Raw genomic sequence first — 15,879 nt, forward strand, 5'->3', positions numbered from 1 at the left:
CGCAATCCATTGGCGTCTCGTGCTCCACAGCACCACAAGGCAGAGTCAAGGGTGTCACCGAGGCAATCACACCACCAACACGCCAGCGCCCCGGGACCCCAGAAGTACTATCGCTGCCATAGCCTCAGTCACAGCCACCTGGTGTTCCCAAAGGGAAGAGCAGATCCTCTCCCTAGCCATCACCTGTGCCTCGCTATGTCCCTGAAGTGACCTGCAATGCTGTCTCCAGACTCACCAGCCTCAAAGGCAGGCAACAATGGAGAAGGCACAGCAGCTCCCAGCTTGACATTCCCAAAGGCCCTATTCAGTAGGGTCACACAGTGCACAGGGCCATGGCCCATGGTCCCAAAGCCCAAGGGGGATAGAGGGGCCACCCAAGTGCAGCGCTGGTATTCCAAGGCCGTTTCCACCACCCACTGGCTACAAGGCAGTATCCCAACACCTTGGAGTTCCTGGGGGACTGCGCCACTCAGTCGCACAGGTGCTCACTGAGTGTGCTCCCAGGCCCGGTCGGAGGGGCCGAACTCTTCCGTCGGTGAACGTAGCTATAAAATCAATAAAAGCCTCAGGCCTGGGCCATCTGGTCCACTGCCCCTGCTCTGCTCGATTAGCATTTAAGGGGGCATGGGGTGGTCAGAGCAAACAATTTTTAGTGTGTCGATTATATGGCAGTGTTAGACCTTGCATCTGTTAGTGTGTTTCCCCTGTTTTTTTTGCTTTTTGACCTCCGGGTTTTTTTCTCTGTTTTTGCTGGTTTAGTGTCTCACTGCAGATCAGTGTTAAAGTGCAAGTGCTCCTAAGGTAAATTGTGTTATGGCTTGGTCTTTCTATGAATGGCTATTTGATTTACTGCTAAGTCCCTTTTAGAGTGCACTGTGTGTGCCCAGAACCTGTAAATCAAGTGCTGCTAGTGGGTCTGCAGCACTGATTGTGCCACCCACACAAGCAGCCCTTCAAAGGGGTCTCAGACCTGCCACTACAGTGTCTGCACACAGTTGTAATTGCCATGTCGACCTGGCAACTGCACCCACTTGCCAGAACTCAAACCTTCCCTTTTCATACATGTAAAGCACCCCTCGCGTTGGCCCAAGAAACCCCCATGGGCAGGGTGCAGTGTATGTAAAAGGTCGGACATGAACTGGTGGGTGTGACAAGTCCTGATAGTGAAATACAGTGTAATTAATTTTTCACCATTGAAAGGCTATCTATCCCACAGGATAGAATGGGTGATACTTTATAACATCTTACAAGTATAACTTCCCATTGGGACAAGATAGAGAAATGGAGTTTGGGCTCTCTGAACTCAGAATTTAATAACACATATTATAGTAAAGATGGTTATTAAATTATGCATTTGAAAATGCCACTTTTAGAAAGTAGGCATTTTCTTGCTAACTACCCTGTGTGCCTCTGCTGGGTTGTGGATTGACTGTCTGGCTTTGGAGTGACAGGGGCTGGGACTGTGTATTCACTGTAGACAGCCACTGGGGGGCTGGTTGAGGGGTGTCCTACCTTTCCTGGATGAGTCAGGGATGGGCTGAATAGACCTGGGCTGCATTTACAGTAGTGATGGGAAATGTCCTTGCACCTGAGTAGGCCTAGTCTGCCTTACACAATGCTGTCTCCACTTCCTGCCGTCAAGCTGGGCCGGAGAGGACAGAACTGGTTTGGACTAAGCACAAAGACTCTCTGCCACAAGAGAACAAAGGGAAATGTGGTATAAATATTGGGGTCCAGACCCCAGAAGTTTAGAACTCTTTTGGATCAAGGAACCTGTCAAGAAGAAGAGCTAGAGAAGCTGTGAGGAGGAACTACCACTTTGCTGTGTGCTTTGTGTGTTGGTCTGCAGTGGCTGCTTCTTCTTGGGCTGAGAAAGGATTGGACTGAACTTTCTGCAACTTCTTAGTTTGAGTTTTTCCAAGGGTTTGTGGTAGAGCTTGCCTTCTGTTCAAGAAGTGTCAGGAACAGCAAAGATGTCAGGTTCATCTGCTACCAGCACAGGGAACTGTGTGTTTTGTGCTGCACCAGAAGAAAAAGCAACCCAATGCCATTACTGATTCCGCTGCCGGCTCCTGACCCAAAGGCACCGTGGGGGGGCACCGCCACACTTTGCGCCGCAACCCTAGTCTCACCGACTACACCGTTCGATGACGCCACCGAGCCACTGCTCACACCGTGACCGGTGGGCACGGCACTTTGCACCGCTGCCACCCTAGTATCCCCGAAGATGACGCTCCATGCGACATCGATGCAGCTGCTTGCACCGTGGTTCAAGGGCACCACTCGTAAGTTACACCACCCTCATCCCGCGACGCAGCCTTGGCCTACGCCAGCGCCGATGACTCCAATTTGCCAGCCAACGACAGCGCTTCAGCAACGACGATGATACTGCTTGCACCGTGACCTGATAGCACCGCGACGAGCACCGCATCACTTCGCACCACAGCCCTGGTTTCACCGACGCCGCTGAACGATCATCACCAAGTCGCTGCCTGCATGCGACCTGAGGGCACCGAACTGCTACACTTCGCACCGCAGCCCCAATGCTTGCCGACACAAGCACTCCGGACTTCAACTGCGAGGAGTTTGAGTTCGCGAGGTGGGCCCGACGACTCCTGCACTGACATCGGGAACCGACGCCGGCTCTTCAGAGCTCAAAAAGGTCGCAACGCCCTGCATTTCCAAAGGTACTGTTGGGCAGGTCTTCCCGACACCCTAGCTGACCCGCAACACCGCAGTCAGCCAGAACGTTTTGGATTTGTTGTTCAAAACGCCATGATAGCCCTGGACCGAGTTATTTGAATACAAGGAACTGCCTATTCTTGATTACTGAGAGTTATGAGAACTGCATGGTGAATTTTTATTGTTTTTAGTCTTGTTTGCACAGATAAAATATGGGTTATTTTTCTAAAACTGGTGTGTCGTCCTTTTGTAGAGTTTTCACTGTATTACTGTTGGTTGTGTGCAAATGTTTTACACACTGCCTCGGCGATAAGTTTGACTGCTCATGCCAAGCTACCAAGGGGGTGAGCAGGGGTTATTTTAAAAGTGAATCCCCCTTATCCTGACTAGGAAGAAGGGTCCCTACTTGGACAGGGTAGCAACCTGCTAACTAGAGACCCCTATTTTTAACAGGCAGAAAGTTGTCGGCTGGGCGAGGCATGCAGTGCTCCACAGCTCCTCTGCCTTGTCCGCCATCTTAGCCACGACCCCACCAATAACATAATTTGACCTGTCGTTTGTTCAGTGAAAATATATATATATATAAATATATTCAGTGAATAACATATATATATATGGATAGATATAGATATATATATATATATACAGTTCAGAAAATCTTTATTTCGGTCGATATGACCATAAAAGTATGTACAAAATACAATATATTTAATTTAAAAAAAGGATAAAAAAGTAAAACGGATCATTACGTCTCACACAGAAGCATACACCTCATCTTTATGTTTCTTAAAGCAGTCTACAGCGACACATTTCCAGATTAGTTGTCCTCATTAAAGTGCATATGCAATATATGTGCAATTACAAAGAGAAAAATACCAAAAAGGTCACACAAGAGGTACACTTGCTGTTTATGGCTCTAGGAATGAGATTAGTTTTAAACAATGTTAAAAATACTTTAGTGAGGTCATAGAGTGCTAAGTTCAGGGGGATAGTCTCACAGGTAATCCTGTGTACACATACAGGGAATGATAAAAAAGTTAATAAAATAAATTTTGAGACATAAAAGCTTTAAAATGCAAATAAAAGCTCTTGTGGATGGGAACAATTACGTCTTGGGAGAGTTTAGAGTCGAGTCAGACCGCTGCACCAAGGGACATTGTGTGTGCTTGCATCTTTGGAGTCCGATTTAATGGTTCCAATGCCTACGCCACATTGAAATTAAAAATCGTGATACGGCGAATACAATGGGCGTACGGGTATCAGTTTTCAGGACTCTAGAGGCCTCCCCACAGTGCACAAACCCTAGATTCCTGCACAACAGGATAAGCCAGCGCTGCCTAGCTGGCTTGTAACCAGGGCAAAAAAAGAGAACATGTAACTCTGACTCTTCCTCACTGTTACAGACAGGGCACTCTCACAAAGCAGTCTTTGACCATTTGGATGAAAAGGCACAAAGCGGCAGGGTGCCATATCTGAACTGGACATAAAGTTTCCTTGCGAGAGGAGGTTGGATATCATCCAGAAAGGGTTCAATAATATATACTTCTTTCATTAGCAGAAAATTAGTGGTGAGGTGTCCTAAGTTTGAGCTCCCTGCGATAGCTGCAATTTTGGTTGTATGGTAGATTTTTACTAGTTCAGTGCGTGAAATTGTAGGGCAGGCTTCCTCTGGGTTACTCCAAAGACTGGGCTTTCACAACTTGGAGCATTCATCCTTGATGTGTGTAAACCAAGGGATTTTATCTACACCCGGGAGGCCCAATAACTCTTTTAATTTTGTTCGATAGGGTGCCAGTTCCAGCATCACCCACAGTCTACGCCAAAAGGTTAGGGGTCTGACACCAATTTCATCCCCGATGGGTCTAATTCCTAGGTCCAATCATAGGGGGATTAGAGGGGTACTTACAGGAAGACCTATAATCTGCCTCATAAAAGTGTTCTCTACTTTGCCCAAGTTGGTACAGGGTGAATGGCCCCATAATTCCGCCCCGTACATCGACGCACCCATGGCTTGCGCTTTATAGATCTCTACTAAGAGTCCAGCGGGTTTGGCAGAGGAGTTTCTAAGTAATTTTGCAATACCCCCAGTAGTCTGGGTCAACCTGAGTTTGGCCATGGCTATTTGTGGCCCCCCACCCAAATAGTCGAATGCCGTCACCCTCTCCAGCATTGTACCATCCAGACAGGGATTGGAGTGTGTTGTCTTGGCTGGGTTGAATACCATAAACCTGGTCTTCTGGGTGTTGATCTCCAGCCCCCTGTTGTTACAAAAAGTGACAAAGCTGTCCAAGACCCATGGGTGATTTTGACAATAGGAGGGTGTTGTCCGCGAACATCATTGCTGGGACCTTTGTACCTGCTAGCTTAGAGGCATCATTATCTTTCACCACTGATAGTTGGGCAACCAATGCGTTGACATAGAGGCAAAACAGGGTAGGTGCGAGCATGCACCCCTGCCTTACTCCTCTGTCTACTGGAAAACGAGACGTTAGTTCACCTCCTTTCCAACATCTCACTAGAGCACAATTCCTTTCATGCAATCTAATTATCATGCCCAGGAGATGGCAGGGGATCCCCATGTCTCTGAGTACCCTCCAGAGTTTGATTCTAGACACCAAATATAAGGCCAATTTGAGATCCACAATAATTAAATAGAGGCTGCCACCTCCATTCTCACCGTTTTACAAAATATAAGTTGGAGTCTATATATTTGATCGACGGTGGAAGTTTTCTTTCTGAATCCCGCTTCATATGGGCTGAGTATTCCATATTCTTCCATCCACCCCTGGAGATGATTCAGAAGTATCCTTGCAAACAGTTTTTGTGTGACATCAATCAGAGTGATTGGTCTATAGTTTGCAGGCAGGAGTGGTGATCCCTTTTTGAAGATTGGGACAATTTCAGACCCTGCCAAAGTTGCAGGGATCGGCATGCCTTTTACGATGGCGTTGAATAGAACCAATAGGTAGGTGTAGGAGAGTAGGGTCTGCAATCCTATGATCACCCAGATTTTTTTGCTTTTGCTTCATTGGTTTACGACTTTCTCCGGCTGTGGGCCTGCCAATCAGACCCACAGCCTAGCTGTTCTCTCTCGAAATTAACACACATGTACGTTAGGTGCATCCACTAATTGGAACTGGGCCGCCTTGTCAGTCCCTGTCTCAGCATACCACAGGTATCCAGGGCATCGGTGTACCCAGGGCCTACCAGGGGCTGAAGCATGTATTATGCCACCCCTGGAATGGCCGCCCAAATCTGACACAACTGGCTGCACGACAGCTGGGGCCACGTGGTGTAATCACCCGTTGCTGTAGGTGTAGTATTCCTACACCTAAACCCTAAAAATGGACACATGGATTCCTATCAGTCACTCCTATAGCAGGCCTTATCAATCCTGAAGGCAGAGTGCAGGGAATCATGTGGGACGGTGCTCTGGCGCGAGCTGAGCCCGTCGACGGCTTGCGGAACCAAGCCCTAATAGCCGTTCCATGGTGACGCGGGCCAACTACTTTTAAGGCATTATAATCCTTGCGGTTAGTTGCTAACTTTGGCATCGCATCACCTATACATGTCGAGTAAGGTGTCATACGAATGGGAATACGAACCCCTCGCCAGTCCTGGTGACGGGGTTAGCATTCCCCCCTTTTAGAGGGACACGACATGGAAGTAACCTTGAACCCCGGTTAAAGTTGACTCAAGCCTCAGCATCACAAAATGGATGCTGCCACCAGACACAAGTCTGACCTCCTGCTGCTGGGGGACCTTCCAGCAAAGGGAGCTTGGACAAAGGGTTTCCTGTCGAGGGCGGTGTTAGCACCATCCCAGACAGGGTTTGTGTATCCCAGGTAGGCAGGGCTGAAAGGAAGGTGATTGCCAGTGGCACCCCGGTGCTCACTGTGCATAGCCCGGCTCAAACCAGTTTCGGGGGCACACCAGCCCCTGAGCTGGCGCGAAGCCGGACAAAGGATAGGGGTGTAACCACCCCCCTCCTGGCTCCACCCATAGGTAGAACCTAGTCACGGGCCAGCCCCTTTCTCTTAGAATAAAGGTAGGAGCGAGTCCCCTTCCCAAATTGGATAATCAGATAATCGGATAACTCCGAATCACGAACTACTTTCCACGAAAGGAACTCTTGACTATTTCTGAAGACTCTCCCTTGTGGCTAAGGAGTAGCCACCCTGCACCCGCAGGCACCATCTAAGCGCTTGCGGTTTGCTGTAAGTCTCTCCTACGGATCAAGACTGCCCAGCTCGACGAGACCCGAGTTCCCTGCCATCTCTGACCTTTTACCTCCCTCATCAGCTCAGCTGAGAGTCGTAGGTGTGACGAGACCTGCGGGACCGGCTATCTTCAGAACCTGCACGACGCTTATCTAGCACGCCCACCGAGGGACCCTCGAGTGAGTGCACCTAGGGTTTGAGAAGCCCTAACCCTGAGCAGCTCCAGCATCGAAGTCTGCCTCCCCAGCATCCCCGAGATCTGCGTGGGGGCCCTTCCGCTCCTTGCTGTTCACCGCGTTGTTCGACCACTTGCCGACCGGCTTGTGGCCCTCTTCACGACGCACCACGATTGTTTCATCACGAGTCTGGTTGCTCCAGACTGGCTCTTGCTCCCCTTCAACAGAGGAGTACCACGGACCCTCCTGGTCCACTCCCGACGCCATCTTGACTCCCCCGCCTGGGTGGCCACCGCCAAGATCTGCTGCCCCTTCCTGGGCCCAGCATCATCGACAGCAGACACCTTCGTGGGACAGCTCGCCCTCCATCCTGGTCGCCGCCGCGCCTCCTGGTCCGAGGAACAGCCGAGTCCGACGTCACCCACTCACCTGGTCGAGGTGACTTCAGCCGGTACCCTCCTGGTACCCACACGATCGCTGGCTAGCGGTTGAGAACTGAGTCCCCTCTGCTTTCAGGTTTTCCTTCACCACCGATCCAGGCTTGGATCGCTCTGAACATCGTCACTGGTCGCCTGCCAGCAACTTCGTCTTTCAGGCTCCTGAGACTACACGAGGACTCCCGACATCTTGACGAACTTCACGCAGCCGCAGCCTCCGGGCTAGGTAACTCGAGCATCTCGGTGCTCCATCGCAGGTTCGCTCTACAAGTGTCCAGTTCCTTTTTCGTTTAGTCCCACTGATCGGATCACTCCGGAATCAGTATCTCCAGACTCTAACCATTCGCATTTCACTGTTAGTGTAGATGGTTTCTCGTGCCCCTCGGGCATTTGTGTAAATTGTGCAACTGAAGTATTTTCCTAAGAGTTTTGTAGTGTGCTTAGCTCCCTGACTCATAAAGAGCCAGGGTAGTCTTGTTATAAATAAATATCCTTTTATTTTCATAACAACTTGTGTGGTGTCCTTTCACTTGGTGTTCAAGGGGTATATGTGATGGTAAACAGCTGGCTTAACACGCCCTCTAGAGTTTAGCCTAAGACTGCTCGTATCCACGCTACTAGGATAGCTGGTCTAAAAGGTTGACTTACAACCAATCATCAATAAGGGTCGTTTGGAATGATACACAGTGATCACTAGAATAGTGAGCACTACATATCAGGCCAACTTCTCACATTGGTGAGCAGCGGTTGGGATTTGAGCTTGCTGTTGTTTTACCACACACGTATCCTAAGAATATCGCAGTGAAAGATCACATAAGTACCCAGGTACATATAACTTAACTTAGAATACTCCGAGTTCTACTGAACCGGCTGTTGTAGTGTAACAGGGCTTAGCACACCCTGACTACAACTCTTAGCAAGGGATCAGTAGGTAAACCCATAGTGTAGGTAGGTGCAACACTTACACCTCACTAGAAAAGCATGTCGGTCCACGGAGAGTCTGCAGGGACTCCCTTAGTGGTCAGTGACCCTCCACAGGTCGTGTCACGATATGCAACTCTTAGCTTCAAGGAGATGAGACAACTGTGTGCCTCCCGGAAGCTAAACCAGGGTTCTAACCCTACCATCGCAATACTGATAGGTCTCTTAGAGGCGTACGATGCTACGAGGTCCTCTAACCCAGGTCCCCCCAGTGCAGATGGGAACATGCCTCCCTTAGAGGGAACCCTCGGTGACCCAGACCTCGACCTCCACACAGAGGAGGAGGACGAGGACGAGTTATCGGGAGACGAGGCAGACAAAGGTCCAGTGGTAGTCGGCAGGCTTACAAGGACCAACTTAAGCAGGCATGAGAACGGAACTGGGGGAGCCCCGGGCCCACGCTCAAGCAGGCTTAACCTTGGGAACGGACGAGCTAGGTCTCTCTCCAGAGGCTCTGGCAGATCGGTTCATACACATGTCTCTCAGGCACCTTCTCAGAGAGGAATGACTTCCCCTCAGAGGAGGGAGCATGAAGCGAAGATGCGGGAGGTCAATCTGAGGATCGAGCGGGAAGAACTTGCCCTCGCCAAAGAAAGACTTGCCTTAGCCCGAGAGCAGAAATTAAGTGGGTTAGATCCCACTGGTGGCAGCATTCTCAATAGAGAGAAAGACAGGGGTATAGACACTAGACACCTGAGTAAAATAGTGCCCCCCTTTAAACAAGGGGACGACATCCACAAGTGGATAACTGCCTTGGAAAGGGCCTGCACTGTCCAGTGCGTCCCCCCAAGTCAGTGGGCAGCTATACTGTGGCTTTCCTTTGAAGGTAAAGGAAGGGACAAGCTCCTCACTACAAGAGCTGAGGATGCTAACAACTACCAAGTCCTGAAGAACACACTGATTGATGGGTTCGGCTTAACCACGGAACAGTACCGGGTGCTGTTCCGGGACACCCAGAAAATTCAGTCTCAGGATTGGGCTGACTTTGTCGATTGTGCCACTAAGGCTTTGGAAGGCTGGTTGCTGGGTAGCAAGGTTACTGATTACACAGGATTGTACAATCTTATCATGCGAGAACAGATTTTAAACAACTGTCAGAACCAATTGTTGCATCAGCACCTTGTCGACTCGGATCTGACCTCTCCCCAAGAATTGGGAAAGAAGGCAGACAGATGGGTCAGAACAAGGGTCAAGCAGAACCAGAATCAGAACCAGGGTGGTCAGAAGAAAGCAGACCAAAAGGGTAACAAGAACGAACAAAATGACCAGAAGTCTTCGACAGGTCCCCAACAAACCAAAGAGGGTGGGGGTCAGGCTTCACAGAAGAAGAAGACTCAAGAAGGCCAGTCAAAAAGGTGGTGCCAATACTGTAAAAGTAAGACTCACTGGTTTAGTGAGTGCACCAAGAAAGGAGGGCAAACTCCTACCACTGCAGCCCCTAAGGCACCTGCGCCCCCTAGTACAGTCAGCAGTGGTAGTGCGCCTCCCAAGGCATTAGTTGGGTTAACCTTGGGAACCGAGGGGAGTGACGACTTAGTCGGCACGCTCACTCAGGCCGTCCTTGTCTGTACAGGGGATATGGATATGTCCCCTGATGCCAGTCCCAATACTTTGGGCAAATACAGACAGACACCTTTGATAAATGGAAGAGTGGCTCAGGCCTACAGGGACACGTGTGCCAGTGTCACCATGGTGACGCCTAACTTCGTGGACCCTGGACAGATCATGCTAGGTACCAGTTACCTAGTGACCAATGCCAGCAACGTCACTACCAATCACAGTATGGCAGTTGTTGATTTCTCCTGGGGAGGGGTAAGTGGCCCGAAAAAGGTTGTGGTTAGTTCAGACCTCCCCGTAGAATGTCTGTTGGGCAATGATTTGGAAACGTCACAATGGTCAGAAGTGGAGCAGAGGACTCACATGGAAATGTTAGGTTTGCCAGCACATGTCCTTGCTGTGACCAGGTCACAGGCCAAAAGATGCCCCACTGAACAGGTGCTGGATCCTGGAAGAACGGACCAGACACCTTCCAAGAAAAGGAGCAGTAAGGGTAAGGCTTCGCCTTCCCCCTTGCCCCAGGTCGTGGATCAAGTCTCCGAGGAGGCTGACCTTAAAGAACTGAGGGAAACTGAGCCGCAAGAGCTTGAACCTGGTCAGGTTGAGTTTCTGGGCTCAGGGGGACCCTCCAGGGAAGACCTGGGGAAGGCACAGTTAGACTGCCCCTCACTTGAACCCCTCAGACAGCAGGCCGCTGCTGAGGCTGCAGGGAACGCCACGGGTACCCACAAAGTGTACTGGGACGATGGACTCCTGTACTCTGAGGCAAGAGACCCCAAACCTGGTGCGACCAGGAGGCTGGTCATCCCCTTGTCTCTGTGAGGTTTCCTTCTCACCCTGGCCCACGAGATTCCCCTTGCAGGTCACTTAGGCCAGAATAAGACTTGGGACAGAATTGTTCCACACTTTCACTGGCCCCACATGTCCGAAGATACGAAGGAGTTTTGCCGCTCCTGTGTCACTTGCCAAGCCAGTGGTAAGTCAGGTGGCACGACAAAGGCCCCCCTCATACCACTACCAGTGGTGGGGGTACCCTTTGAACGAGTGGGGATCGACATTGTCGGACCAATGGAACCCCAGACAGCATCAGGGCACAAGTTTATACTGGTGGTGGTGGACCACGCCACCAGGTATCCTGAAGCTATTCCCCTTAGGACCACTACGGCACCTGTGGTGGCACGGGCCCTACTTGGAGTGTTCTCCAGAGTGGGCTTCCCTAAGGAGGTCGTCTCAGACAGAGGTGCAAACTTCATGTCGGGATATCTGACTGCTATGTGGAAGGAATGTGGTGTCAACTACAAGTTCACCACACCCTATCACCCACAATGCAATGGGCTGGTTGAGAGATTCAACCGGACCCTAAAAGGGATGATTCACGGACTACCTGAAAAGCTTCGGCGGAGATGGGATGTCCTGATACCCTGCCTCTTGTTCGCCTACAGAGAGGTCCCGCAGAAGGGGGTTGGCTACAGCCCTTTTGAGCTTCTGTTCGGACATCCTGTAAGGGGACCCCTTTGTTTGGTAAAGGAAGGATGGGAGAGACCTCTCAGAAAGCCGGCATCAAACATTGTGGACTATGTGCTCGGTCTCCGCTCGCGGATGGCGGAGTACATGGAAAAGGCGTCTAAAAACCTTGAGGCGAGCCAAGAATTACAGAAAGCTTGGCACGACCAAAAGGCTGTCCTGACTGTGTATCAGCCTGGACAGAAGGTGTGGGTGCTGGAGCCAGTGGCCCCAGCAGCACTCAAAGACAAATGGTCTGGGCCCCACACGATCATTGAGCAAAAGGGAGAGGTCACCTACCTGGTAGACCTGGGAACTCCCCGGAGCCCCCACAGGGTGCTCCACGTAAACAGGCTCAAGGCATATGTCGACAGGGAGGGCATGGGCTTGCTCATGGCCACAGATGAGGGACAGGAGGAGGAGAGTGACCCTCTCCCGGACCTGCTCTCTCAGAACCCTGACGATGGATCAGTAGATGGTGTTGTCTTTTGTGGCAGCCTCTCTGGACATCAACAAGAGGATTGTAAACAGGTTCTTCAATCCTTTCGACATATGTTCTCTCTGACACCCAGTCAGACCAAGTGGTGTACCCACGAGGTCGACACTGGGGACAGTCTGCCCGTAAAGAGTAAAATCTATCGGCAACCTGATCATGTCAGAGACTGCATCAAGACAGAGGTGCAGAAAATGTTGGAGCTGGGAGTCATTGAACCCTCGGACAGCCCCTGGGCTAGTCCCGTAGTGCTCGTGCCGAAACCTCACACCCAGGGCGGTAAGAAAGAGATGAGGTTTTGCGTGGACTACAGAGGTCTCAATGCGGTCACTAAGACCGACGCCCACCCGATACCAAGAGCAGACGAACTTATCGACCGGTTGGCCTCGGCCAACTACTTAAGTACGTTTGACCTGACAGCTGGGTATTGGCAAATCAGGTTAGCTGAGGAGGCCAAGCCCAAAACAGCATTTTCTACCCCGGGTGGGCATTATCAGTTCGTGGTAATGCCCTTTGGTTTGAAAAATGCACCTGCCACCTTCCAAAGGCTGGTGAATCGAGTTCTCACTGGGTTGGACGACTTCTGTGCGGCGTATCTGGACGATATCGCTGTCTTTAGCTCCACCTGGGAGGATCACCTGGTCCACCTGAGGAAAGTGTTAGAGGCCCTGCAGAAGGCAGGCCTCACTATCAAGGCCACCAAGTGCCAGATAGGGCAGACACAGGTTGTATACCTGGGCCACCTTGTAGGTGGAGGCCAGGTTCAACCATTGGAGAGCAAAATACAGGCCATCCAGGACTGGGCTCCTCCAACCACCCAGACTCAGGTTCGAGCTTTCTTGGGCCTGACTGGTTATTACCGGAAATTTGTCAGAAATTATGGATCCATTGTGACCCCGCTAAACGACCTGACAAGTAAAAAGATGCCAAAAAAAGTTCAGTGGACAGCAAGCTGTCAGAAGGCATTCGATGACCTAAAGCAGGCCATGTGCACAGCACCTATCCTAAAGAGTCCAGACTACTCCAAACCATTCATTGTCCAAACAGACGCTTCGGAGCTGGGTGTGGGAGCTGTTCTATCGCAACTGAATTTTGATGGTCATGACCAGCCCATAGCTTTTATTAGCAGGAGGCTGACCCCCAGAGAGAAGAATTGGTCAGCTATTGAGAGGGAGGCCTTTGCTGTGGTTTGGGCCCTGAAGAAGTTGAGGCCATACTTGTTTGGCACTCACTTCAAGATTCAGACCGACCATAAGCCCCTCTTGTGGCTAAATCAAATGAAGGGTGAAAACCCCAAACTACTTAGGTGGTCCATTTCCCTACAGGGGATGGACTTCACAGTGGAGCATAGACCTGGCACTGATCATGGCAATGCAGATGGGCTCTCCAGGTATTTCCACTTAGAGCAAGAAGACTCACCTGGTCAAGGTTAGCTTATTGTCCCAAAGTTTGGGGGGGGGGTCATGTAGGAGAGTAGGGTCTGCAATCCTATGATCACCCAGATTTTTTTGCTTTTGCTTCATTGGTTTACGACTTTCTCCGGCTGTGGGCCTGCCAATCAGACCCACAGCCTAGCTGTTCTCTCTCGAAATTAACACACATGTACGTTAGGTGCATCCACTAATTGGAACTGGGCCGCCTTGTCAGTCCCTGTCTCAGCATACCACAGGTATCCAGGGCATCGGTGTACCCAGGGCCTACCAGGGGCTGAAGCATGTATTATGCCACCCCTGGAATGGCCGCCCAAATCTGACACAACTGGCTGCACGACAGCTGGGGCCACGTGGTGTAATCACCCGTTGCTGTAGGTGTAGTATTCCTACACCTAAACCCTAAAAATGGACACATGGATTCCTATCAGTCACTCCTATAGCAGGCCTTATCAATCCTGAAGGCAGAGTGCAGGGAATCATGTGGGACGGTGCTCTGGCGCGAGCTGAGCCCGTCGACGGCTTGCGGAACCAAGCCCTAATAGCCGTTCCATGGTGACGCGGGCCAACTACTTTTAAGGCATTATAATCCTTGCGGTTAGTTGCTAACTTTGGCATCGCATCACCTATACATGTCGAGTAAGGTGTCATACGAATGGGAATACGAACCCCTCGCCAGTCCTGGTGACGGGGTTAGCATTCCCCCCTTTTAGAGGGACACGACATGGAAGTAACCTTGAACCCCGGTTAAAGTTGACTCAAGCCTCAGCATCACAAAATGGATGCTGCCACCAGACACAAGTCTGACCTCCTGCTGCTGGGGGACCTTCCAGCAAAGGGAGCTTGGACAAAGGGTTTCCTGTCGAGGGCGGTGTTAGCACCATCCCAGACAGGATTTGTGTATCCCAGGTAGGCAGGGCTGAAAGGAAGGTGATTGCCAGTGGCACCCCGGTGCTCACTGTGCATAGCCCGGCTCAAACCAGTTTCGGGGGCACACCAGCCCCTGAGCTGGCGCGAAGCCGGACAAAGGATAGGGGTGTAACCACCCCCCTCCTGGCTCCACCCATAGGTAGAACCTAGTCACGGGCCAGCCCCTTTCTCTTAGAATAAAGGTAGGAGCGAGTCCCCTTCCCAAATTGGATAATCAGATAATCGGATAACTCCGAATCACGAACTACTTTCCACGAAAGGAACTCTTGACTATTTCTGAAGACTCTCCCTTGTGGCTAAGGAGTAGCCACCCTGCACCCGCAGGCACCATCTAAGCGCTTGCGGTTTGCTGTAAGTCTCTCCTACGGATCAAGACTGCCCAGCTCGACGAGACCCGAGTTCCCTGCCATCTCTGACCTTTTACCTCCCTCATCAGCTCAGCTGAGAGTCGTAGGTGTGACGAGACCTGCGGGACCGGCTATCTTCAGAACCTGCACGACGCTTATCTAGCACGCCCACCGAGGGACCCTCGAGTGAGTGCACCTAGGGTTTGAGAAGCCCTAACCCTGAGCAGCTCCAGCATCGAAGTCTGCCTCCCCAGCATCCCCGAGATCTGCGTGGGGGCCCTTCCGCTCCTTGCTGTTCACCGCGTTGTTCGACCACTTGCCGACCGGCTTGTGGCCCTCTTCACGACGCACCACGATTGTTTCATCACGAGTCTGGTTGCTCCAGACTGGCTCTTGCTCCCCTTCAACAGAGGAGTACCACGGACCCTCCTGGTCCACTCCCGACGCCATCTTGACTCCCCCGCCTGGGTGGCCACCGCCAAGATCTGCTGCCCCTTCCTGGGCCCAGCATCATCGACAGCAGACACCTTCGTGGGACAGCTCGCCCTCCATCCTGGTCGCCGCCGCGCCTCCTGGTCCGAGGAACAGCCGAGTCCGACGTCACCCACTCACCTGGTCGAGGTGACTTCAGCCGGTACCCTCCTGGTACCCACACGATCGCTGGCTAGCGGTTGAGAACTGAGTCCCCTCTGCTTTCAGGTTTTCCTTCACCACCGATCCAGGCTTGGATCGCTCTGAACATCGTCACTGGTCGCCTGCCAGCAACTTCTTCTTTCAGGCTCCTGAGACTACACGAGGACTCCCGACATCTTGACGAACTTCACGCAGCCGCAGCCTCCGGGCTAGGTAACTCGAGCATCTCGGTGCTCCATCGCAGGTTCGCTCTACAAGTGTCCAGTTCCTTTTTCGTTTAGTCCCACTGATCGGATCACTCCGGAATCAGTATCTTAAGACTCTAACCATTCGCATTTCACTGTTAGTGTAGATGGTTTCTCGTGCCCCTCGGGCATTTGTGTAAATTGTGCAACTGAAGTATTTTCCTAAGAGTTTTGTAGTGTGCTTAGCTCCCTGACTCATAAAGAGCCAGGGTAGTCTTGTTATAAATAAATATCCTTTTATTTTC

Source organism: Triturus cristatus, chromosome 1_2, assembly GCF_964204655.1.
Source record: "Triturus cristatus chromosome 1_2, aTriCri1.1, whole genome shotgun sequence".
In the NCBI taxonomy this organism is placed as follows: Eukaryota; Metazoa; Chordata; class Amphibia; order Caudata; family Salamandridae; genus Triturus; species Triturus cristatus.